A 24,820-nucleotide genomic window follows, 5' to 3' on the forward strand; every position below is an offset into this window, starting at 1 on the left:
CTGCTATTATACAAATACATATTTTTTTATTGTGTAAAAAAATATTAATTGTTATTTCATGTGGCACTGTTACATACAATTCAAAAACATTAAAAGTCATTACAAGTATTTACACCAAACACACCAGGCCTGTCCATCATCAGACCTGTGAAATCCGGATCCGGATTAGATCAAAATGCAGAGAGAAAAAAAGCAGTAAGAGAGAGAGAGAGAGAGAGCAAGAAAGAGGGGGAGAGAGAAAGAGAGAGAGAACACTAAACCACTCTACATCACAATATACATTACTACACAAACTATATGTACATTAATGTATTAACCTGTTTCACATATTGCAATGTATTCTTTTATATTTGTCAGTTTTTTGGCAACAATTTTTATTTGCAATTCATGTCAATAAAGCTATTTGAATTTGAATTTGAGAGAAAGAGGAAAAGATAGAGATAGAGAGAGAGAGAGAGAGAGAGAGAGAGAAAGAAAGATGAGAGGCATGAATGGAGCAGCACAGTAAGGGAAGTGTAAGGCAGGCGGTTTTGGAGGGGGTCAGGAAGTGGGCGGAGAGTCAGGCACTTGGCCAGCCTGGAAAAGCTGGAGTTGAGTTTGGAGACGGGGGGAATCAGAGTGTGTGTGGTGGTGTTTGTGTTTGGTGCTGGTTATTCTGGGTGTTTTGACTGCTAAGCAGTGTGTAGAGAAGGTTAGGTATGTAGAAAGATGGAAGAGAGAGATAGAGAGTAGTGTAGAGTATTTATCTCTCTATGTATCATATATTCATTTAAATCTCAAAGTAAGACCTCAGAGATCCTGAATCCATGATTTCACTGAAGAACTGTTTGCTTGACGAACATTTGACCAATTGACTTGATCATTAGCAAAGGAAATAGCTTTTAAAAGGCTGAAACAATAATATCCAGCCATGCATGTGTCTCAAAATGCCATAAATTCACTTAACTTTACTGAAGTGTTACAAAATACATACCATTCAGATTCATGTAAAAGCAAAATAGTATATCAGAATGTATCTTCCTTTATGAAAGCAGCATTTTTGTGTATTTTTCTCTCACGCCGGATATGATATACAGCGTGAGGCGTAGGAGAAAGTGAGTCAGGTAGCCGCAGTAACTCACAGCTCTACATGTGGCGTCCAACTGCGAAGAAAAGCCTCCCAACTAGTTTGTTGTATGCATTTAGATTTTTTTTTTTTGGAAAATAGAAGTGAACAAAAAACATTTATAATGTTTTTTATAAAGCGGTCGGGCGGGTGGTTGGTGGGGTGTTCTGAAAAACTAATTCCATTCAATAAATGTTGTATGAATTGCAGGAATATGCACAATAAAACGAATCTGCTGACGCTGTGGAAAATGCTAAATAGCAGCAATATGTTTCTCTGTGTTTACCTGACCTGAGAACAGAATTAAACAGAGGAGGTGTCATTAATTCCGAGTTAAGTGGAATATAAATGTACATATTTTGCTTTGTGGTAGAGAAGCTCGATCACGTGCATCACCCCAGCACTGGAGGAAGATTTCTCCCACATGGGAGCAGTTTCTGGGCGTGTTTGAGATTTTGTGCTCGTTTGTAAACCTCAACTCCCCGCGCACACATGCAGCACAGGATGCTGTTGCTTGTGTGGCTCGTAAACTTGATGTTCATTGCAATTACGCATCGTAAACTTTCCTTTGCACAATATTTTTAAAAGGTAAGTACACTGAAATGTGGCCCTAATATTCTTGCCCTTGTTTCCGTGCACACTCCTTAATCAGTGTGGATTAAATAGAGCTGATTGTAGGGACTTTAGCGTTTAGCGTTCACATCTTGCTGGAATTTTTCTCTTTTTTTTTTTCATTTTTCTTAGTTTTTCAATTTAATTCAACTATATTTATGTGGTGTTTTTTTCTCAATATATTTTATTTTACCCAATATTTTTTCTCCCTATTTTGAAAGGCCAGTTACGATACATGTAAAGTCAGCCACCACCACCTCTTTTTAAACTGCTGTTTATGATGCATCATGGGTAGCCAGTGCATTCGGAGGAAAGCGCAGTGACCCGCAGTGACTGTGCTGAACAACATCACACTAGGAGTGATGTTGTGGGGAGACAGCACCATCCACCCACCCGGAGAGAGCATGGTCAATTCTGTTCTCTCTGACTCTGGCTGCTGATGCCAAGCAGGCATGACCTGGGATTCGAACTTCGGATCATTGTGGCAGTGCAATTAGTCCACCACTAGACCACCCAAAGCCCCCTATATAGAGCTTTTTAATACAAATGTTGTCACAAAGCATTTGTTAGGACAAACTATCAAAATGAGAGAAAAGAGCAAATATATAACAATAGATCATTAACTAAGGAATGATAGCTACTGTAAAAACAAGTTATGATGCTCTGTGTTAATGTGAAAGTCCTAAGCTCATTTTCAGTGTTAATGTATGTTTTTAAGATGTAATAAAGCTCACTGATTGAATTGTCCCACTCTACTCTGTGAACACATCAGTATTGGCCATGGTACCAGGTTACACACTCAGCTAGAACAGCAGACGGGTGATCTGGTGGCACTCAATAATGTAGCTTTTTCCTTTAGATCAATCCACGTACCGTTACCCAGCCTGCAGAGCATCAGCCTGATAGAAAGCTATGAAGATTCATCATTCATCATTTCTAGATTCCTACAATGTGAACTAAATGGAGTTTAAGCTGTACTAATGTATCTGCACAACTTACTGACACAAGCCAGACAAGCAAAACCAATCCAACCAAGCAATTGGAACAGATTTACCAATAATTTTACCAATGAGAATTCAAGACTAGCCCTAGAACCTCACAGAGAGCCCTGCATAAAGGAGAATGGGCCTAAAACAAGAATAAAAAGACCCCTAGCTGACTGCAAAAAAACTTTGTGGTACCAGCCAAATGAGTAAGTAAGTGTGTAAGAAAATACTGAAGGTGCAGGAAAACAAGAATCTTTCCTTCAGGGCCTTTTATTAATTTTTTCTTCATATTAAAACAGTAACATTATTAGAACAATTAAGAATGTTTTGTCTTTAGCTTTTTGTCTGTTGGAAATCATTACTGATGCACCAAATATTTGGCAACCAAAATTTAGTCATATTCAGCCAAAAATTCAGCCATTATTTCAATAAAGAAAGCATTCGGCATCTCTGCTATCAGTTTCTTACATGTTCACAAACTGGCTGTTTCTCAGGTGAAAGATTCCATCTGTACAGGGTTAGGATAGTTTATTAAAAGACTGTAAATGCATGATTAAAATGACATTGCTGAGGTATATATTCATGACTAAAATTGCTCTGCAGAGGTAAATGTATGACCAAATCACACTGCTTAAGTGTATAGATGCATGATTAGAATGCCATTGTTGAGGTAAATTCATAAAAAAGGCACACAGCAACTGCAGTCCTGAAATAATTTAATGATTAAAGTAGCTCTGCTGAGGAAAATGGATTGTGCTTTCATGGTATTTCTGCTGTAATATTAAATATGTTTAGAATTAAATACATATTTTACAATAACTTTACATTTGAAAGGTAAGACGAAATGTATTTCAATTGTGTTATTATTTAATAGTGAAAAAAGGGTGTCTAACGTAAATGAAACCCTGTAAAAAACGTATTATTTATTATTTAGTATTTAGCATTTATAGATCGATTTTTCCATATCAACACTGGTGCTTGTGTGTGTGTGTGTGTGTGTGTGTCCCACTGCTATGTTTATCAGAAGTTGAGTTATGACAGCTGTGCTTCACATGGAATCTCTCTCTCTCTCTCTTTCTCTCTCTCTTTCTCTCTGATGATGATGATGAAGAGATCACTTTAAAGAACAATCTCCATAATATTTCATGCTCACTCAGCGGCCGGGAGGCTGCAGGCTAACTGCTCTATCAATTGATTTGATTCACTGCCGGAGCTTCCACACCCACAGACACACACCCAGACGCACAGTATTTCAAATAAATGACACGATGGAAATGATATCTGCATCAATATGAGGCCTGAAAGAAAGGCATGGACGGAGGAGTGCAGCGGGGTAATTTAATCTACAGCAGAGTAATGCATCGCTGCAACTAAACGGATGAGTTTTATCTGCTACACTTTCTCCATTTTTTTTCCTTTTCTTTCATTTCTGATGATGTGAGAAATGATCCAAGGTAAAACAATAGCAAGTGTCTCTTTCACATAAACACACACACACACACACACACACACACACACACATATATTGTTTTTCTCTTTTGTATTTACCATTTGTAGTAATTTGTGTTGAATATTTGTGGTAATTTTGTATTGAATATTTGTGGTAATTTTGTGTTGAATAATTATGATAATTTTGTATTGAATGTTCATAGTATTTTTTTAGGATATTTGTAGTATTTTTTGGAATATTTGTAGTAATTTGATTGGATATCTGTATTCTTTTTTATATTTGTAGTAATTTTGTGTTGAATGTTGAATGCTACACATATTTTGCAGAATATGTGTAGTTATTTTGTTGAATATTTGTAATAATTGTGTTGAATATTTGTCATAATTTTATTGGCTATTTGTAGTATTTTTTTTTTAGAATATTTGTAGTATTTTTGTTGAATATTTGTAGTATTTTTGTAGAACATTTGTAGTATTTCTTTTGAATATTTGTAGTAATTTTGTAGAATATTTGTAGTATTTTTGTCAAATATTTGTAGTAATTTTGAAGAATAAATACATTTTTTAATATTTGCAGTAATTGTGTAAAATATTTGTAGTAATTTATTAGGATTTTTGTAGTCATTTTTTGGAGTATTTGTAGTAATTTTATTGGATTTTTGTATTACTTTTTTATACTTATATTTTGTAGAATATTTTGAGTACATTTGTTAAATATTTGTATTAATTTTTGTTGAATATTTGTAGTAATTTTGTAGAATATTTGTAGTAATTTTGTAGAATATTTGTAGTAATTTTGTAGAATATTTGTAGTAATTTTGTAGAATATTTGTAGTAGTTTCGTTGTATTTTTTGAATATTTAAGTAATATTTTAGAATATTTAAATACATTTTTTAATATTTGCAGTAATTTTGTAAAATATTTGTAGTAATTTATTAGGATTTTTGTAGTCATGTTTTGGAGTATTGGTAGTAATTATATTGGATATTTGTATTATTATTTTTTTATATTTTTGTAGAATATTTTTAGTACATTTGTTAAATATTTGTATTAATTTTTTTACTATTGTAGTAATTTATTGAATATTTTTAGTAATTTTGTAGAATATTTGTAGTAATTTATTGAATATTTTTTAGTAATTTTGTAGAATATTTGTAGTAATTTTGGAGAATATTAACCATGTTAAACATATTCTATTTTATTCTATTCAATTCTATTATATACTGTTATAGTGTCTCCTGTCTTGTGTAGTCTATTGTAGTCTAGTCTCGTCTATTCTACTCTATTATATTCTGTCCTATTCTCTTATAGTCGAATTCTATTCTAGTCTATTCTTATCTATTCTACTTTAGTCTATTATATCATGTTGTATTCTATTCATATCTGTTATACTCTATTGTACTCTGCTCTATATTATTCTAGTCCTTTTCAGCATACTCTACTCTACTCTATTCTATTGTATTCAATTGTGTGAGCCGGGCTTTGTGTGTATGTATGGAGGTGATGAAAGGGGAGGGGGATAAAAGGCTATGATTAATCACACAGTTGATGAAGGATTGTGTGAGGATGAAGAATCTGTCAGACACTTATATGAGTAATGAACAACGTAATAATGGCAGCATGCATCACTCACAGTGCGTGTGTATTGGTGGGGGGGAGTCAGGAAAGATTCAAGGGAAGCCCTTATTGTTGAACGCTCGACTAATGAGTCCACTGGAGACTGTCCCTACAGAGAGAGAGAGAGAGAGAGGGAGGGAGAGGAAGAGAAAGAGAGAGAGAGGTTGGCTATCGCAGGATTAAGTATCTCTTAAAGAGATCTCCTTTCAGACTCACACTCATCAAACCACAAGTGTGTATTAATTAAGCCTAATGCAAGGAAGTCAGCAGAGCTCTCAGACAACCGTGCGTACAGGAACTAAAGGAACTTCATGACTCGTCCATATTAAATGTTTATATTTTTATATATAATGTTAATAAATATGAATTTATTATGATTATTTATTAAACAGTTGGCAAACAGCGAACCAGTCCTAAAATATTTTGACATACATTCCCAGAAATAGAATAGATTTGTACAGTAATTCTAGCATTTGCATTGGAGCCACTTACTGAATTATCATCAGTTTAAAAGTTGGAACCGTATAGAAAATGCACATTTTGGCAAAGTTTCTTATATTTACTGACATTTATTTAGTTGCAAACAGTATGAACACAATATATTTCATGTTTTATCTTTTTTACTTAATTTTATTTCTTTATACATATCTATTCCTGCATTTTAAGCCCGTGTAAAAATTCCAAAGCGTTTTAAATCTGTGTAACTTAAAAAAAAAAAACTGTTTTGGGATACTCATATGACTTTTCCTGTTTTGTTACTGACTTTGAAGCAGTGTATCAAATTACTGTGATTCAAATAAATCTAAAAAAAATGGTTTTACTCTGGTTTGTTAATGTTAATGTTAAATTTACGTCCACCCTGTCATCCCTCAACATCTATGACAATAACAACCCCTTTAAGACAGTAAAATTAAGCAATTCATATGTCACATAATATTTCTTATATTGTCTGTAGATCTGAGCTGATGCCCCAACACCAGGAGGGTGAAGACTAGCACATGCCTCCTCTGATACATGCAAAGTCAGCCACTGCCTCTTTTTGAACTACTACTGATCTAGCATTGCCGAGTAGCATCACAGCGCGTTTAGAGGAAAGCGCAGCGACTCAGGTTTTGATACATCAGCTCACAGACTCCTTGAGCTGATGGACATTACACTTTGGATGAAAGGAAAAGAGTGCCATCTACCCACCCAGAGAGAGCAAGGCCAATTGTGCTCTCTCAGGGCTCCAGCAGCTGATAGCAAGCTGCATGACCGGGATTCGAACCAGCAATCTCCTGAACATAGTAGCAGCGCTTAGCCCGCTAGACCACTTCTGTTAAAGCATTATTAAGTCACACGTTTTCAGAACATTAGGCTAAACTTTCTTATAACATTCTCTGTTAGCTGTGTAGAGAGCTAAGGAACATCCTTATTTAAGTAATTTACCCAGCATTAAGCTGTAATGCAGTGAAACAGTTTTCTCTGGAAAGCCAATACGCTTTTTTTCCCATTTTTTTCCCCAATTTACAAGGCCAATTACCCAACCCACTCATTAGGACTCCCTCTATCACTATTGATGTCCCAACTCCACGAGGGTGAACACTAGCACATGCCTCCTCTGATACATGTGAAGTCAGACTCCGCCTCTTTTTAAACTGAGGCTGAGTAGCATCACAGCGCTAATGCTCGGAGGAAAGTGCAGCGACTCAGTTCCGATACTTCAGCTCACAGACGCCTTGTGCTGCAGACATCAACCTTTCGGAGTCAGACTCCGCCTCTTTTTAAACTGATGCTGAGTAGCATCACAGCGCTAATGCTCGGAGGAAAGCGCAGCGACTCAGTTCCGATACTTCAGCTCACAGACGCCTTGTGCTGCAGACATCAACCTTTCGGAGTGATGTAGGGAGAGAGTGCCGTCTACCTGCTGCATGACTGGGATACAAACCGATCATAGTGGCAGTGCTTAGGCCGCTAGACCACTTTTGTCAGTGTTTTTTTTTTTTTTTTTTTTGGAAGGGAATGTATCTTTTAACATTTCCAAAATGTTAATATTCTTGTAGCTGGGAATGTTTTGTTACAAGAAACATTCTAATAACTTTATGCTGCTGAAAAGCTTTATTACGTCACACATTTTGAGAACATTATGCTAAAAATTCTTATAATATTCTCTGTTAGCTGTGTAGAGAGCCATTGACCATGCCCATTTACGTAAGTTACCCAGCATTGAGCTCTGTGCTGGGAGGAAAGTGCAACAAGTCGGAGAGGAAAGAGTGCCATCTACCCACCCAGAGAGAGCAATGCCAATTGTGGTCTCTTAGGGCTCTGGCAGATGATGGCAAGCTGCATGACCGGGATTCGTACCAGCAATCTCCTGATCATAGAGGCAGCGTCTTTTTTTTCTTGTAACATTCTGGTAATGTCGTTGAATTGTCACTTCTGTAAGTGTTTTTAAAAACATGTAACATTTGCATCACAACATTATGGAAATTACTTCCATAATTTTGTGATGCAAATGTTACACGTTTTGAGAACATTATGCTAAACATTCTTATAACGTTCTCTGTTATCTGAGTAAAGAGATAATGATGATCCCTATTTCTTAGGTGTTTTCTATGCAGAAATGAAATCAGAGATGGACTATTACAGCTTGGATGCATAGCTGAAATATGACATGCTGTTTTAATCACCATGTGAAGTAATGTTTTCTGTATGGCTGGTGCAGCGTTCCGGGTGACTGAGGGTAAATTTGTACCGGTGGTGCTGGCCAGCCTCTTTATAAAGCTGTGCTTTGAAGTGCGGGGACAGACTTCCTGATCTGGGATTGCTGTAATTTTAGCAACCAAAAAAAGCAAAAAAGTCACTCTCTCACTCTCTTCTCATTCTCTTATTCTGAGTCATCCCTGTGGTTCATTTGCTGATGAAGGCCTCATTTTTCATTCATTCTTTCATTCACAGGTTATCAGCAGTGACCCAGGATGGCCTGGAAGCCATTACACACCTGTATCGCTTACACACACACACACATACACATATGCAGACATTTCTGAAGCTGGGGCGTGTATTGTGTAGTTAGACATGGAGAGCAGTTGAGGGTCTTTGTATTATCAGGTTAAATATTAATAGGAATTTATTTTCTTTTGAATGGTGAAGCTGAAGGTGGGAGGGGTTAAATTAATTGTGCGACTCCATAATCGTTAATAATGCATTGTATGTGTGTTCAGGTACGGCGAAGTATCTTGTTGTAGCAGTCTGGTGGCAAAGTGTCTGAATGGCGGTATTGTGTTGCACAGTTCTAATTAGTGGCCTCTATTCTGGGTGGCGAAGCATCGAGGTGGTGCCCGGATGGGCTTTTGAGGGAAGCTGGTGATTTTCCTGGCACCACCGTGGCTATGATTGAGTGAGGGAACGCATGCATAGCAGTGTGCCAGTGCTGTGGAAGATGCCCGCCAGTGTTTTGTGTGCCACTCACTGTAGGGCTGAAGTTGCCCACTGGCCATCAAGCAGCAGAAGGATGTGATCAGGGTTGCCAGGTCCACCAAAACTACCCAGGCCAAAGTCAGCCTAAAACCCACCCTTCAGCGGGAAGCTTTAGCAAGCCCAAAATATATGTCTCGGCTTCAAAGCAAATGGCAAAACAACTATGAGTTTACGACTTAGTATTTTATTTATAAGGGATTTATTATCAGTATATCAGCTACTTTCCTTAAAGCCATTACTAATATTGTAACATTAGTGTTTTATTAGTTATTTTATAACAATATTATATCCCAGTCAAAAACATTTAACAGTAACATAGTTAGCAAAAATAAAAAAGACTTTTACTTACTCTTTTCTGTTCTTGCCCCTCCTGAACTTTCGTCTCTCCTCTTTAACATTTTTTTTCATGCCCTAGTTCTGTCTTTTTACATTGTGATTTGTTTTTTGTGACTTTTTTTTTTGGCGGCCGTGGTCATTTTTAAAAGTAGCCCAAAAAACGCACCCCACCACCTCTGATTCTTCAAGCTCTTCATGTATTACTCCTTCACATACAAGTAACCTAGCAACGATGCAGAGCTTACAAGCCGAAATGGAACTATTTTAAATCGCGGAGTGTTTATAACCAAGCAGATCAAATTTTCTTGTCCTCTTTAACTCAACATCTTTCAATAAACAGTAATAATGGAATGTGGTATAATCATAATAACACACTCGAGGTTCGTGCTATAACGTGTAATATTGATCTACGGCAGCAACACAGCAGTGCCAATAGTACATGTCATAGCACTCCCTCTTGTGTATTATTACAGCAAACAGACTTATGCCATTTTTCTTTTCTTTTATTTCAAAATCTTGAAGTAGTTTTAATGTTTTTAAAAGCAGAATCTTTTAATGTGCTGAGTAAACGTTTAACAGAGAGCTTTAGCATCAAACATGAGGAATCTCAGACACAAAAGCTCTAAGGCAATGAATAGAACACAAATGCTTTGAGGCAATGAATTTTAGCCAAACAGCTTCAACACATTTTTTTACAGATAAACAGAAGATTTAATCCAGGTAGAAGTGAACATGTGACAAATGAGTGCTTCTAAGAAGCCAGAGCTTTCAGACCTCAAATAATACAAAAACAACAAGTTCATATTCCTAAAGTTTTAAGAGTTCAGAAATCAGTATTTGGTGGAATAACCCTGGTTTTAATAACAGTTTTTATGCATCTTGGCATGTTCTCCTCCACCAGTCTTACACACTGCTTTTGGATAACTTTATGCCTTTACTCCTAGTGCAAAAATGTAAGGAGTTCAGCTTGATGGTTTGATGGCTTGTGATCGTGTGTCTTCCTCTTGGCTATATTCCAGAGGTTTATTTAGTAATTTTTAATTACTAAATATTTTGTAAGTGGTCTCTTATACTTTTCCAGAGCTGTATGATCCTTGAAGCAGATATTGGGTATTGCTTGGGCACAGAGTGTAGGGGTTTTGTAATGGTACTGTGTTCATTTTTTTTTTATATGGATTTTGCTTATTTATTTTAAAATGATAAAAAAAAAAATCACCACAATCACACATCCCTATAAAACACAAAAATATGGATTCTCAACAGTAAAAAAAATATATATATATTAAAAAAAAAAAAACATTTTTTAGCACTTTCATATTTAAGAGTGTATCTCTGCGACTTCAGCACATGGCCTCAGCTGGCTCAGTGCTTAGTGCTAGTAAGATGTCACCGAAGGCAAGTGTCAATTTAGCAAAAAATTAAGAAATAAATAAATAATAAAGCATGGAGAATGGATCATGCTGAGAATCCTCGGTGTTCTCTACAAACGCAGCGTTTAAACGTTAACAGTCATCTGTGATGTTTGCCATGCTTGACCTTATTGATTCCCACCATGGGTTGACAGGCACTATTTATGCGGCAGATGAGACCCTCCCTCTGTCTGTCTGTCTTTCTCTCTCTCTCTCCCTCTCTCTTTCTCTCACCCCAATTTTCTTCCTCTGTCTCTCAGTCATGGTTATTATTCCAATTATTGATATCACAGAAACATTTCACTCGTTTGCTTCTCCTCTGCATGAGCCAGATCAGATCAATAGCTGTGATCAGTGAGGGGTCCTGGTCACACTCCTCCTGCTGAGCCAGTTGGTACAGATCTCCAGAGGGCTTACTGCTTACTGCTCCACTGTAGCTCCAATAATGCTGCAGAATGACTCCTTATAGGATCTCAGTGAATACAGATGCATATACAAAAAACTTTATGCCAGTAGTGGCATAAAGTAGTTTGTAAGACTGGTGGAGGAGAACATGCCAAGATGCATGAAAACCATGATTACAAACCAGGGTTATTCCACCAATTATTGATTTCTGAACTTTATGAATATGAACTTGTTTTCTTTGCATTATTTGAGGTCTGAAAGCTCTGCGTCTTTTTTTGTTATTTCAGCCATTTCTCATTTTCTGCAAATAAATGCTCTAAATAACAATATTTTATTTGGAATTTATTTGTTCTGTAGATGTTTTCCAATGTAACATTGTTTGGATGCTCCACCATCTCACAGTACATAATATAACCAAATGTTGAGAGAATCTGGAGCGGTCCCTGTTCACAAGAGACAAAGCCAACAGTCAGTATTGGATGCTGATGATCTTTGGGCCCTCAAGTGGCATTGCATTAAAACAGGCAGTACTGATTCTGTACAGGAAATCATTGCCTGTGAACACAACTTTGCACAAGTCCAAATTTAGTTAAAATTATAAGTTTTAACTGAACTTTTTTTTTCGGAATTGGGATTTTATATAGATCTCACTGTTTTTTTTTGTCCCGCTGAAATAAACCTGTGTGAACCAGGCAGCTTTTTTCTTTTTTTTCTTTTTTTTTGTCACCGCTGGCCGAAATGAACAGTGACTGAAATGTAATGGCGCTGAATAAAGGCGAGAGAGGACTATAAAGAGTTTTTTTTTTTCTGTCTGTGAGAGCCGCCAGCCGTGAGCGTGTGACTGTGAATGTGTGTATTATTGTGCACGGTGATGCTCTGTCTGACCTGCGTGGTCCGGAGTTCATCCCAAAAGGCTAAAAGTAGATTAGGCTCTTTTTTTTTTTTACGCTTCTGATATTTTTTTTCCCACAACAAGTCGAAACATTGAGACGCGGCGACGGACAATGTCTGTGCCCGCGTGACCCGAGCGCCCGATGGAGATTAGGCTTTTGCATTTCAATCTCGTGTTGTTTTGCTGAGGTAATTTGATTGATAGGCTGTTTATCATTCAGCTGGGGCTGACACTCATTCGGGGGGCTGGAGGGCACGTGTATATATATGTGTGTGTGTGTGTGTGTTTGAGTGTGTGTGTGTGTGTGTGTGTGTTTGTGTGTGAGAGAGAGAAAGAGTGAGAGAGAGAGAGAGAGAGAGAGAGAGAGGGGCAGAGAAAATGCTGGAAAATGTGTTTTATCCAGTCAGTGCTTGCCCCCTCCTCCCATCGCCTATGCTTAGCTGACCCCTCTGTGTCATCACAACTTAAGTAAGAGTGAAAGTGTGTTGAACGTTGAGCGGTGGTCCGGGGGGCTCCGGCTTTAACCCACAGCTGCAGCCGCCTTCTCCTGAAGCCCACTTTGATGCTTTAGCGATCCATACATATTGATTCGGAGCGATAATAAACAATTTGATTAGCCTCCTTCTATAGGCTGTCACTCCAATCTATCACAAGGGCCCAGCCAAGTGGAAGAGGAGCGCGAGAGGAGGGAGAGGAGGGAGAACAAGAGCAGGAGGATGAGATAGACAGACAGAGAGCCTGAAAGAGAGAGAGAGAGAGAGAGAGAGAGAGAGAGAGAGAGAGAGTGAGAAAGAGAGGGCAGCAAAAGGCTGAAAAGGAGTGAGGGATGGAAGGAGAGGAAGAGGACAGAAAAAAAGGGGATCCTGGCATGATTATGTGTCAGGGTGTGCTGAATTGGACAGGACAGCTGAGCGGCCTGCTTATTAACTCCCTCAGAAAATTCTCGCAGCTCTCGCGGCCGCGCCCCGACGCTACCATCTGGATCGATAAGCAATCTCCGCTGTGTACCGAGCAACTGCAACATTCATTTGTCTTCCACCGTCTCTCTCTCTCTCTCTCTCTCTCTCTCTCATTCTGTTTCTCACTGTCTCTCTCTTCTATTTCTCTTCAATATCTCTCACTTTTCTCCCTCTCTCTGATACCTGTCTCTCTGTGTCTCGCTTTTTTCTCTCATCCTCTACTCATTCTCAAAATTCCTACATTATGATTTCTATAGTTCTGTTTCACTTTTTCTTTCTTTTTAATTCTCTTTCCATTTCTCCACCTACTGATATCTGTCTTTCCGTCCAGTTCTATTTCTCTTCAATATCTCTCACTTTTCTCCCTCTCTCTGATACCTGTCTTTCTGTCTCTCCAGTTCTATTTTTCTTCTGTATTTTTGTGTTTTGATTTATTCTTTACTTTTTCTCTCTCTCTGATTTCTGTATTTCTCTCACTCTTTCTGTTTTACTCTATTTACATTCTCTCTATTTCTCTCTGTCTATTTCTCATTTTGTCTCTTATGTCATTTTTTTCTGTTTTTCTTCAATATCTCTCTGTCCATCACTCATTTCATCCTTTCTCATCTTTCACTTTTCTGCCTCTCTTGTCTCTCTTTTTTCCTTTTTAATTCTGTATTTCTATTTTCTATCTAATTTATTTTCTATTTCTATTTGTTTTCCATACCTGTCCTATTCTATCCTTCTGTTGTTTTCCAATTCTCTCTCTCACTTCTATTCTGCTCTATTCTTCACCTCCCTTTTATCTTACCTTTGTCTCACTATCACAGTCATTTTTTTACAACCATATTTTTTCTATTTCTATCGCTTTCTTCTTTCTTGTTTTCTCTTCTTTTATGTTGTTCTATCTATAACCTTTTATTTTTTCCCCTCATTCCTCTATACACTAAATCTCTTTACTTCTGTATTTCTTACTTTTTTTCCTATCATTCTCTCTCTCTCTCTCTCTCTCTCTCTCTCTCTCTCTCTCTCTCTCTCTCTCTCTCTCCCAACCCCTCCCAAATGGTCAAGTCACCTTTCTGTTTCAATTTAGCAATTAATGTTCTCAATTCTCTTGCTCTCTTTCTCTTTCACTCTTCCTTTCAATTACATTTTTTTCAGTTGTCTGTTTATTCTTCTTTCTCTTTCTTTAACTCCATCTCTCCTTCCCTTGCAGTCCTCTAGGGTCTGTCACATTCCAGATAATGACCCAGAGAGTGTCCAGAGAGTGAGGGAATGTCTGCCTCTCTTCATCTCATCAACTCTGAGCCCAGAAAGAGAGAAAGGTAGAGAGAGAGAGGAGGGTAAGAAAAGTATAAGGACAAAGAGCATCAAAGTGTTTGCTCATCATGTAGCTCAGACAAGTAACGCAACCCCTAGTGGGAAGTTGGGAAAACTGGTTTGACACATTTTTCACTAAAGCTTTCATTACAATATTTTCTGCAGTGCATTCTACTAGATTTAAAAGAAACATTAGTGAGGTCATTTCCACTCCTTAACTCACCACCAAAGTAATGAATGGAGCATGGTGTAGAACTGACTTAATAAGTCACAAATAGAACAGATAGAACTGTACTAATAAACTGTGACCTATAGAAAATGTGGCCTATAGTGATTTTACAGTAAAAAATTCCTACTTAGAACAAAAAAATCCCATTATAAGAGTTTAAAGCAACATTTTTGCACTAGTATGGCAGACATCCCAAGTTGCAAAAGTTGATTTCAGGGAGGTTACCCTACCACCACACCCCCAACCCCCCAAACCCCCCCCAATTCCGGGAGATTATATGTGACTCGCGGGCATCAGGGAGCCACTACCGAAATGCAGGAGACTCCCGCAGCTTCAGGGAGACTTGGTTTGTCTGGTATGGGTGCTCCGAGTGTTCCAGCCAACTAATGCACGTTTACTATAATCTAGTGCTGGGAAGTATACCAGTTCATACGGTATACCGTGTGTCAGTTTAGAACCGTATGGATTTTTCACATTCTGCCATACCACTAGAGGCGCAGCGGAGCACTGTGTAGAAGCAAACAGTGTAGAACAGCGCCGCCAAACAAGCACACTGGGATAGCTCACTAGATAACACTAGCCAGTTAGCACAAAAAGCTAACACTCTGGAAGCCTGAACTATTTATTAAAATAGTTTTGTAAAGAAAGCCATGTTAAAGTTGTTGGCTTATCTCTTTTTAAGGTGTACTGTTTACATTCTTTAGCTGTTTTTCTGCTAATGAAATCTGATTTCTTGATATATAGTGTATTTTTTTTTTGGGACAAAATAAACCCAATAGTAGTAGCCTTAGTGTTTTATATTATATGTACTCCTAACAGTACAGTAAGTCACAGACCTATATTAAAAAGGCCAGTCATGCAAAAGTATATAAATTAATAATAATAATAATAAAAACACTATGATATACCTTAAAACCGTCAGAATCTTAAAAATACCGTGATACCGCCCAGCACTACTATGATCCAAGAAACGCTTTTCCGAATTGCGGGTCATGCTGCTTGCCATCAGCGGCCAGAGTCTGAGAGAGCACATTTGGACTTGCTCTCTCTCTGGGTGGATAGATGTCGCTCTCTCCCCACATCACTCCTAGTGTGACAGGCATCTGTTTGCGGATGTATTGAAGCTGGGTAGCTGCACTTTCCTCCGAGTGTTCTGGCTACTGAGTGAAGCTGCATCTACGCTGGTCAAAAAAAGATGATGTTTGATACGACATGTATCGTAGGAGGCATGTGCTAGTGTTGGTGGCATTGCTAAGGTAGTGGAGCAAGTCCTAATGAGTGTGTTGGAAAATTGACCTTCCCAACTGGAGAGAAAAAAGAAAGAGAGAAAAAAATAAATGATAAAAAAATATGTATTTTTCATGTATTTATTACATATTTTAAGAATCCTAGCCCAGTTGGCAGTGCTGTACATTGCTATTAGGGTGTGGAGAGAGAAAGTAAGCGCTTGTTAATGCAGTGTTTGGCTCTCCCCAGGTCCACGCTGCCGCTCCGAAGATGGATTTCCATACTGATTGTGTTTGCAGATTGGCCCGGGCCCTCAGCTGATCACTTTGAGTGATTCTGGGGGCCATCGATTGGACCGGATGGATCTATTGACAGGCGGGACAGCTGATGGGGGGAGGCTGTGGGAGCACAAGCAGCAAACAGAAAGCCAGACAAGTTAAAGACTGACAGACAATGAGCCATACACTCACTCACTCACACACTCACTCAAACACTCACACACACACACAAACACACAGTTCTGGATGAAGGAGAGGACATTGTGTTTCACATGAGAAAATCAATATTTTTCAACCTAAAAGTTTCTCTTTGTTTCGTAATTTATCGAAGTACTTGTGCTAAATACAATTATATATATATATATATATATATATATATATATATATATATATATATATATATATATATATATATATTTAATATTGGTTGTTAACGTGTAATTAACTAGGTATTAAAAGAGCAGTGTTCTGACATTGTATGCAAATTTCTACTAGGTTTTGTTGAATTCATTAGATATATTCATTTATTTGTTGCAATGTGCTTTTATTTTTGTGTTTATTACAGAAATACTATTTAAATATTTTTTTTTAACAAATCAAACATATGTGTTGCATATGAGAAAATCAGTGTTTTTCAACCTAAAAGTTTCTCTTTGTTTTGTAATTTATCAATGCACATGTGCTGAATACAATTATTATATATGTTTTTAATATTAGTTGTTAACATGTAATTAACCAGGTATTAACAAGCAGTGTTTCGACATTGTATGCAAATTTCTACTAGTTTTGTTGAATTCATTAAATATATTCATTTATTTGTTGCAACGTGCTTTTATTTTTGTGTTTGTTTACAGAAATACTGTTTAAATGTTTGTTACAAAGCAAATATATGTGCTTCATATGAGAAAATCAAAGTTTTTTTCAACCTAAATGTTTCTCTTTGTTTCGTAATTTATCAATGTACTTGTGATAAATACAATTGTTATATATATTTTTAATATTGGTTGTTAACATGTAATTAAACAGGTATTAACAAGCTGTTTTTCCACATTGTATGCAAATTTTCTACAATTTTTAGTTGGCTGTATTTAATTCATTCATTTATTTATTGTAAAGTGCTTTTATGTATATGTTTACTACATAAATACTGTTGTAAATGTTTGTAACAAAGCAAACATATGTGCTTCATATGAGAAAATCAATGTTTTTCAACCTAAATGTTTCTCTTTGTTTTGTAATTTATCAATGTACTTTTGCTAAATACAGTTAGAATATATATATTTTTTAATATTTGTTGTTAACGTGTAATTAACCAGGTATTAAAGAGCAGTGTTTTGACACTGTATGCAAATGTTCTACTAGATTTCATTAAATCCATTAAATGTATTAATTTATTTATTATAATGTGCTTTTATTTATGTGTTTACTACAAAAATACTGTTTAAATGTTTGTAACAAAGCAAACAATATACCAATGTCTACTTAAGTACTTAAATTAGAATGTAAACATTTAATATGAAATATATAAAATATAAAATATAGTTTGACAAAACAAATGTCTAATATTTTATTCTATATTCTATCTATAATAAGTTATCTGTCTTGAGCTGTATAATAAAACAGGATTTAATATAGGTATGGTAAAACATTAAGCAGGGCTTCGAGTGGTCCAGCGATCTAAAGCGCTGCCCCTATGATGGGGAGATCGTTGGTTTGAATCCCGGTCATGCGCTGCTATATTATGATGTTTTCATCATATTTCATACTAAAGCTATTTAATAAAAGTAATAAACCACTTAAAGTCTTAAATTACACAGTCTAAAACAACTACAGGCTCTCATAGCTTGTAGCTTTTATCTAGGGCAATATTCTACTCTGAATAAGAAACAATATGTTAGCTAGCATCACCAGTGCAGTCATTTCCTTCTAAAACACAATGGGACAAACACTGCCACAAACAATGTACATCTGCTCGACTGAAGTGATAAAGTGACTCAAGACGCGTAGAAAGAAACTGATTGCAGGAAAATCAGAGATGCCCTGATATACGTGACGTAGAACTCGCACAACACAGCACTTTAGCATTTACACACACCCTGCGTACACAACTCACAATACATATCGCTGCAGGCTGCTTGGGATATGCAGCAGACAAAACAGGAAGTTCATTATAAATATGCTTTTAATCAGCTCAAAATGCCAGCAGAATGTACAGTGTGTGTGTGTGTGTGAGTGCATCTGCGTGAGAGTAGTTTACACCATACGCCCCCAAATTTCCCACATTATTACAGTGCTGACGGACAATAATGACTTTGTTTTCATTAGTTATTTCTGGCTTATGTTTTGAATAAGCCAGCTCTCGTAATACACGCAGAAATAGAACCCGTTACAATAGATAATGGGCTTCTGACCAGTTCTGCCAAATGCATGATGTATGAACTCCAAATCTTAACATTTAACACATTACTCTCAGCTAAGATAAAACCCCCACATTGAAAATGAAATAATGTCACTAGTGTTTATTATTTATACAATGAGTTATAATGAGTTACATAACTGCTATGAATCTCCCTGTTGTATCATCCAGCTGTTTCTGCTCACCTCCTACATCCGTCTGTCCAACGTCTCCTTCTGTTGTGGCAACTCTATCCTCTTTCTCCAACTTTTTTTTTTTTTTTTTTTTACATCTTAGCAACCAGGCCCGTTGCAACAAGGCAAGCAAACCTTGGACCCCAAATTGGGACCAACAAATTGGCCTGGAGCCCCCAGACAACTACTGGTTACGAAATTAACAAAATGTGTGAGTGTCCCTTTAATTTTTTTTACGTTTCTGGCAGTAGCCAGCCAGCCAGGTTCATGATTCATGCAGCCGGCAAAATATGAAACTTCAGAAACTTAAACAGGAAGACAAAAAAAGAAAAGAGAGAGGACCGCTAGAGCCGCTCATGCTGTGCAATTAAAATCCCATAATTTCACTTTCCTCTGTCTCGTAATCCTGCTCTTTTCTTTGGAAAAACAAACTAATTTCCTTTTATTCATGGCTAATTGGCTGCACGGTAAGCCCGGATAAGTTGAATTTACTTTAAAAATTTGAGGAAACCGGTTGCCTTAAAAAGTTAAGTAATGGGCAAAGAAAAGTTAAAAGTTAAGTTAGCATAACATGGAACGTCAAGTTATTACAACTAAAGGGGAAGCTGATTTAACCTGTTTATTTTTGTTATACTGTAAGACTGGATAAGTTGAGTTTACTTAACTTTTTTAAGGCAGTCAGTCTGCTAATTTTTTTAAGTAATGGGGAATAATAAATTGAGTTAGCATAAATCAAAACATCAAGTTATTACAACTAAAGGGGAAGTTCATTTATTTCTAAGGTAGCCCGGGGGAGAATCACTACACACTGATGGTGAGTGTCAGAAACTTTTGGACACACCCAGTATGCAAATAGATTGTGAAAGAAGCCAATGGAAAAGAAGCTGCCAATGGCAACAGACGAAACTCAGTTATTATAAGTTGGTTCAACTCCAAGATTTCAGTTTGAATGTGTATTTGTGCCCACAAATGTTCAACTAATTCAAAATAGTCGAGTATTGTTTAGAAATATCCAATTTTATATAAAACAGACTTAAATCATTTGAGTTCAAATGTATAGGTTTACAGTGTGGCCACACACAAAGGAGTGGGACACTTGTGTCATCATATTTTCTGTTATTCTGTAACATTAATTATTTGATACACATACAGACAGTACTAGTCTAGCACCTCGCCTTTAATATAGACACATAATCTGACCAATAGCACCACAGCTAGCCTGTTACGTAGGAGACGGAGGGGTGTGAAGGAGGAGGAGGACGTAAGTGCAAAGATAATTATTTATTAAATAAACAAAACAAACACAGAAACGAAAACGGAATATATAAACTAAGGCTAAGACTAAGGGAAAGACTGGGATACAAACACTAAGATACAAGGCTGGGATACTGAGGCTAAACACTATAAACAGGAAACACGGTTAGATTTACAGACTAGAAAACACAAAAGACTCGACACAGCACGTACAAACAGAGGGGCTTAAATACAGGAGGAACACCTGGGCAGGGCTGATGAGGGGGCAGGGCTACAGATAAGACACAGGTGAGAACACTGATGGTTAGGGCAGGGCTAAGACGTGACAGATACACAACAGAAACACGTGGCTGTGAACACATGACAGGAAAACAGAGGGGAGGAGCACTAGGGAACAAATGAGGGAGAAACATAACACAGACTTAGGCTAGGGGGTAACATAACCCCCCTTCAACGGCGCCACTTCCAGGGGCGCCGAGAGAGAGGGAACAGAGGAAGGGAACAGACGGGACTAACGACCGAACAGGGGCTGAGACTGGACATGAGACTGGACACGAAACGGGGACAGGACCTGGAACGGAGACGGGACAGGGGACTGGACAGGGAATGGAAACTGGACAGGAGACGTAGACCGGACAGGGAACTTGACATGGGACGGAGACTGGAATGTAGACCGGGACGGGGACAGGACACATGGCTGAACAGTGGACTGGACAGGAGACAGAGACTGGACAGGGGACCGAACAGGAGACGGAGACTGGACAGGGAACGGAGACTGGGACTGGACACGGGGCTGAGACTGGACAGGGGGCTGGACAAAACTGGACAGGGGAACTGGAACAAATACATGGACAGGGACGGACACAAACACAGTGACAGGGACGGGAACAGGAAAACCACCGGGGACAGGAACGGGAACAAACACAGACACGGGGACCAGGACAGGGAGAGACATGGGTACAAACACAGCACTGGGGGCAAAGTCAGAAGGCCTCGGGGCAGGCCGGGAATCACGGGGCTTGGGACCAAGCATTGTTCTGGGAGTAGGCTTGGGGGTGTACAAAGTTCTGGGAGCAGGTACCGGGTCAGGGGCAGTGGGTACCACATCGGTGGCAGGCACTGCTGGTGCTTGAGCTGAGGCTGTAGCAGCGGGAGCTGCTGGTGCTGGAGCTGAGGCTGTAGCAGCGGGAGCTGCTGGTGCTGGAGCTGAGGCTGTAGCAGCGGGAGCTGCTGGTGCTGGAGCTGAGGCTGTAGCAGCGGGAGCTGCTGGTGCTGGAGCTGAGGCTGTAGCAGCGGGAGGTGCTGGAGCTGGAGCTGGAGCAGCAGGTGCTGGAGCTGGAGCTGTGGCAGCAGGTGCTGGAGCTGGAGCTGTGGCAGCAGGTGCTGGAGCTGGAGCTGTGGCAGCAGGTGCTGGAGCTGTGGCAGCAGGTGCTGGAGCTGGAGCTGTGGCAGCGGGTGCTGGAGCTGGAGCTGTGGCAGCGGGTGCTGGAGCTGGAGCTGTGGCAGCGGGTGCTGGAGCTGGAGCTGAGGCAGCGGGTGCTGGAGCTGAGGCTGAGGCAGCGGGTGCTGGAGCTGGAGCTGAGGCTGGAGCAGTGGGTGCTGCTGGTGCTTGAGCTGGAGCTGAGGCTGGAGCAGTGGGTGCTGCTGGTGCTTGAGCTGGAGCTGAGGCTGGAGCAGTGGGTGCTGCTTGAGCAGGCGCGGCGGGTGCAGCTTGAGCAGGCGCGGCGGGTGCAGCTTGAGCAGGCGCGGCGGGTGCAGCTTGAGCAGGCGCGGCGGGTGCAGCTTGAGCAGGCGCGGCGGGTGCAGCTTGAGCAGGCGCGGCGGGTGCAGCTTGAGCAGGCGCGGCGGGTGCAGCTTGAGCAGGCGCGGCGGGTGCAGCTTGAGCAGGCGCGGCGGGTGCAGCTTGAGCAGGCGCGGCGGGTGCAGCTTGAGCAGGCGCGGCGGGTGCAGCTTGAGCAGGCGCGGCGGGTGCAGCTTGAGCAGGCGCGGCGGGTGCAGCTTGAGCAGGCGCGGCGGGTGCAGCTTGAGCAGGCGCGGCGGGTCTAGGAGCTCGTGACCTGGGAGTAGGCACAGGAGCAGAGGCTGGACCCCCATGCACATGAACTGGGGTAACAGCGGGCACAGAGTCAGAGGCGGCCGGGGCCGCGGGAACTGGGTCAGAGGCGGCCGGGGCCGCGGGAACTGGGTCAGAGGCGGCCGAGGCCGCGGGAACTGGGTCAGAGGCGGCCGGGGCCGCGGGAACTGGGTCAGAGGCGGCCGGGGCCGCGGGCACAGAGTCAGAGGCGGCCGGAGCCGCGGGCACAAAGTCAGAGGCGGCCGGAGCCGCGGGCAGCGCAGAAACAGAGGCGGTGGGTCCTGCTGGCGTGAGCGCGGCAGGCACCGCTGACGTGGAGGCGGCTGGCACCGCTGGCGAAGAAGCCGCTTCAGCGGGAGCTGAGAGTGCGGCTGCCGCCAAGATCCGGACAGGAGCTGCAGATTCAGCAGTGGGCGTGGCTGTGAACACCGGACCGGAGCTTGCTTCCGGAGCCGGAGTCGAAGATCTGGAAGCCAGCCGCGCTGGAGAGCTGGAAGCCGGCCGCGCTGGAGTGCTGGAAGTCGGCCGCGCTGGAGAGCTGGAAGCCGGCCGAGCTGGAGTGCTGGAAGCCAGCCGCGCTGGAGAGCTGGAAGCCGGCCGCGCTGGAGTGCTGGAAGTCGGCCGCGCTGGAGAGCTGGAAGCCGGCCGAGCTGGAGAGCTGGAAGTCGGCCGGGCTGGAGAGTGCGGTGGAGCTAACATGCTAGTTAGCTTAGCTGGAGCTGGGCCGACACTCTCCACCCCGCGGAGAGGCGCCGGGAGCGGTTCATCCCCCCGAATTAGCTCCGCGAGGAACCGGAGATATTCCAGGTCCGCCTTCCTCGTGGCATTCCACTTTGCTACGTCCATATTTCGGTCGAGTCTTATGTTACGTAGGAGACGGAGGGGTGTGAAGGAGGAGGAGGACGTAAGTGCAAAGATAATTATTTATTAAATAAACAAAACAAACACAGAAACGAAAACGGAATATATAAACTAAGGCTAAGACTAAGGGAAAGACTGGGATACAAACACTAAGATACAAGGCTGGGATACTGAGGCTAAACACTATAAACAGGAAACACGGTTAGATTTACAGACTAGAAAACACAAAAGACTCGACACAGCACGTACAAACAGAGGGGCTTAAATACAGGAGGAACACCTGGGCAGGGCTGATGAGGGGGCAGGGCTACAGATAAGACACAGGTGAGAACACTGATGGTTAGGGCAGGGCTAAGACGTGACAGATACACAACAGAAACACGTGGCTGTGAACACATGACAGGAAAACAGAGGGGAGGAGCACTAGGGAACAAATGAGGGAGAAACATAACACAGACTTAGGCTAGGGTGTAACATAGCCTCTCTCACTTCAGTTTAAACAGTGGATAGTGGTTGCAGTCTAAAGCATAATCTTACCACATTAAAATTAATTGAATGCAATGACAAAATGAGTGAATGGCTCTTTAAATTCATTAAATTGCTGACAGTGGATTGTGGATGCAGTCTGCAGAATTATCTTACTATTCAAAAATGAATTGAATGCAATAAAACACAATTTGAGCCCTCCTTTAAATTCTTTAATTTGAAGAATTCAAGAATTGTGATTCCTGTAGCCGGCAAAATATGAAACTGTAGAAAACCTCATCAGGAAGACAAAAAAGAAAGGACCCCACAGGACCACCACAGAGTAGCTATACTATTATTTGGGTGGGGGTTCATCTCTGACCACAAAGAATGACCCAACATCCAAATAAAAGAGTAGCTGTTCTGTGGTGGTCCTGTGAGGTACTACCCATTGAAGAACAGGGTGAAAGCAGAATATTAAAGTAAGTAGAGAAACAAAAATGAATAATAGGTGTAGAAACAAAGAGGTGATCATAATGTTATGCTTGGCCAGTGTATATTATGTACAGTATCGATGTCCATAAAGAAATTATTGTACAATAAGCAGCACTCTTAAAATCCATGATTTGTACATAATCTAGCAGTATATTATTGCTATCAAGAAAAAAAAATCAAATTTAAATTTAATGTCAGCTAAGATAAAAACCCTCAGAATGAAAATAATTAAATAATGTCACTTGTGTTTATTATTTTGTATTAATGAGTTAAATTACTGCTATAAGTCTCCCTGTTGTATCATCCAGCTGTTTCTGCTCACCCCCCATGTCCATCTGTCCTGCAGCTCCTTCTATTGTGGTAACTCTATCCTCTATCCTCTGTGTTCCACTTTTTTTTTTTCATTAAGCCTTCCCTCTCTTTATCGTTTTCTTTCCTTTCAAGGTCGTTTGTAACCTGGAATCTATAAACCTTTGGATGGAGAAAGTTATATGAATTCTTACTTGTTAACGACCAAGTTTAAAAAATTCCATTTCAGACCGGCAGGTTTAAAATGATCCCACAATCAGAAGAGAAGGGGATGAAATTACTGAGTAATTACTCTTTCTTGCTCACTCACTCCCTCTCACTCTCTTTCGCTCTTTCTCTCTTTCTGTCTTTAAATCTGGCTCGGAAATCACATTTAGCCTTCTTGAACATTTGTTGCTGTCATGTCAAAACTTGCAACCTTATAACTCCATTAATCTTGTTATTTATATTGTTTTAACAAATTTCTCTGCCATACGTTTACCAATAATTAACATGCATTACAGTGAATAA

At 40.1% G+C, this 24,820-nt stretch overlaps 1 long non-coding RNA gene across 1 annotated transcript in view; it reads left to right on the top strand.

The window, feature by feature from the left end:
* LOC103044506 (uncharacterized) overlaps window positions 1-16,612 on the top strand; it is a 43,038-nt gene extending 26,426 nt beyond the window's left edge. Inside the window, exon 3 of the long non-coding RNA XR_002649579.2 lies at window positions 16,235-16,612. This is a non-coding gene — a long non-coding RNA (uncharacterized LOC103044506). The remainder of the gene's footprint in view (window positions 1-16,234) is intronic.
* Window positions 16,613-24,820: the final 8,208 nt, after the last annotated feature.

Source organism: Astyanax mexicanus, chromosome 23 (assembly GCF_023375975.1).
Source record: "Astyanax mexicanus isolate ESR-SI-001 chromosome 23, AstMex3_surface, whole genome shotgun sequence".
Taxonomy (NCBI): Eukaryota; Metazoa; Chordata; class Actinopteri; order Characiformes; family Acestrorhamphidae; genus Astyanax; species Astyanax mexicanus.